Below are 2,416 nucleotides of genomic sequence, written 5' to 3' on the forward strand. Positions count from 1 at the left end.
GAAAATATTTCTCTGCTCTAAAAGCCCATTATCTCAAACACAGAGTGGGCTGCAAGCTGCCACCATATGTCACATTAATTATCACCTGGACTCAAACTCTCACGTGCCTTTTCCTTCAGCCCACTCATGTAATTTCAGTAAATAAGCACTTTGATTTTTTTCATGCTTCACTCTTGAAATATGCTAATTACACACTGCTCTGCAGTTGCAGCATTACAAAGAAGATCTGGATTGGAACAATCTTTACCGTATTTATCACCAATAATCAGACCGCATCAACTGGACGAGTCAAACTGAGCGTGCTCGTGTTAAAATGCAGAGCTGCTGCGTGAAACATTTGTACCCCATGTGACCCCTTTATGTAACCGTATATGTGTGTGTGTGTGTGTGTGAGTCCTTTCTCTCAACCAAGGAATCAAGATGTAAATTATGGTGCACGGCAAGCGCAAACAGGAAATATGAGGAAGCTGCTGTTGCTCTCTCTGTAATATATCAGCATATGAATCAGAATAATAGATGGATTGTGGCCTGAGCCATTTGGGAGAGCGCTCGAGTGCTCTGCAATCAATGGACTCTAATTATACCTGTAAAGGTTGGCCGTTCGCTCCGTGCATCTCGCTCCGTTTGACGCTTACTCATTTTCTGATGTTTTTATCCAGCGACGTCCGTCTGTCTCGTTCCATCTGCCCGTCTCTCTGAATCCCATTCAATCAGGTTCGGGTTTCTGCTCACTTCCAGATTCTCCTCACCTGATGTGTTTGTCAAAGAAAGCCAAAGTGATGTCAGCAGTTTGTTTTGGACTCAAGCTCCACATCTGCCTTTTGAGCCTCAACATGTCTTTTTTCTTTCTTTTGAGTTATCCACGACATCAGCTAATGCTGGCTAGCATCACACAGACACAAATACACAGCAAATCCAGCATGTCCAAATTAACACTGTCAGATTTGACTTCAACACTATTAAAGTGTCTATATGGGTCCACACCAGAGAGTGTTAATTTAACTCTTTTTGGAGAGTTGGTACGTTAACTCTGATTTAGTGTTAAACACCAAATCTGTCTGGAGTTGATAATTTAACACTTGGTGTTAAGAGTTTATATATTAACTCTCAAAGAGTATTTTAGTTTAACTACGTAAGAGTTATCTTCTAATTCATTCTAAAAAGCGGGAATTTTACTGTTCTGAACTTCTAGAAATTTCTCTTGGAAATAAACATTTACTAAAAAGATGCAATGGTTTTTGAAAAACATTTATTCTGAACTGTGCACCACAATTTCAAAACATTTTCTGAAAGATGTAACAGTATACATGTTCTCACTTTCATTAGAATTGTGTTTATCAAAAGGTCTGACATGGTAAATGCAAATAACAGCATTCTCATCACTTATTTCTTCAATACAATATGCATGTCCTTCATTCATCCCTTTGTGGAACTTCAACGCACTTCTGCTCTCCCTCATATTCCATCTTCACAAGCATATCCTGTGCGGAGATTGAATAAAAATTAGTTGACACTAATTAACGGCACAAATAATCCAGTAAACAATTGCAGCACAGTAAAAAAAAAAAAGGAATCCTCTTTGAGCCATTACTTGTGTAAAGTATTTTCCCAAAAGACAAGGACACAGGCAACAGGTAATACTGAACTAAATGTAAAACCTCAACCTTTTTCATTTTTACCTAAACCGTGTGCACAAAACTCTGGAGGGATCTATGCTAACGTAGAATCCAGTCAGGACGTCTGCTACTGCTGTTTGCTCGGTTTTTTTAATTTTTTTTATGGGCGATCGTTTTCAGGCTTCAAGTAGCACCATTATACCAACATTTCACATTCTACACATTGTTTTAGGTGTATTTGACCAAAGGTTTGACTGAAAATTCACATGCAAGCTTTTTTCAAGGCTGTGGTATTTGCCCGCAAACAATACCTTTCAGCTAGCTAAAACAGAATATTGTGCTATCAGCGAGCAACATGGCTAATGCCTTTCACACAGCTTCGTCTCAACTCCAAAGAGCCACAGAAGTAAAAGCTCATAATAATAATTGAAACAATCTTTGAAAAAATGACTTACCAAGCATGGCAAACAACTCAAATATGTAGAGCAAAATGTTCTGAAACGGCTTCACTTCAGCTTCGATTGGAGCCGTGCTGGGGGCGGAGTCTGTGAATGTACTCTGTTGGTGTCATAGCCCCTGTAGGAGTTCAGAGTTAAGAGGTCAAGAGTTAATGTTTCCATTGTAACACCTCCAGATTTGACATAGAAACACTCATTTTTAACACTCGATTTTAACTACTATCATTTTACACCTCAGAGTTACATTAAAAGAATGTGACTCTGCTTAGAGTAAAATTAACTCTACTTTTGCAAGGAGACTATTAACACCAAAACATTTAACACTTTTGAATTTGTTGTGTA

General features: G+C 38.5%; 1 long non-coding RNA gene across 1 annotated transcript; it reads right to left on the reverse strand.

Moving 5' to 3' along the window:
* Nucleotides 1-1,232: 1,232 nt before the first annotated feature.
* On the reverse strand, nt 1,233-2,159 carry LOC308403373. The gene is made up of 2 exons (XR_013972900.1): nt 2,072-2,159; nt 1,233-1,481 (listed from the first exon to the last, which is right to left on the reverse strand). It is a non-coding gene; the product is annotated as an uncharacterized lncRNA (long non-coding RNA).
* Nucleotides 2,160-2,416: the final 257 nt, after the last annotated feature.

This window comes from Rhamphochromis sp. 'chilingali' (genome assembly GCF_963969265.1).
Source record: "Rhamphochromis sp. 'chilingali' genome assembly, chromosome: 9".
Taxonomy (NCBI): Eukaryota; Metazoa; Chordata; class Actinopteri; order Cichliformes; family Cichlidae; genus Rhamphochromis; species Rhamphochromis sp. 'chilingali'.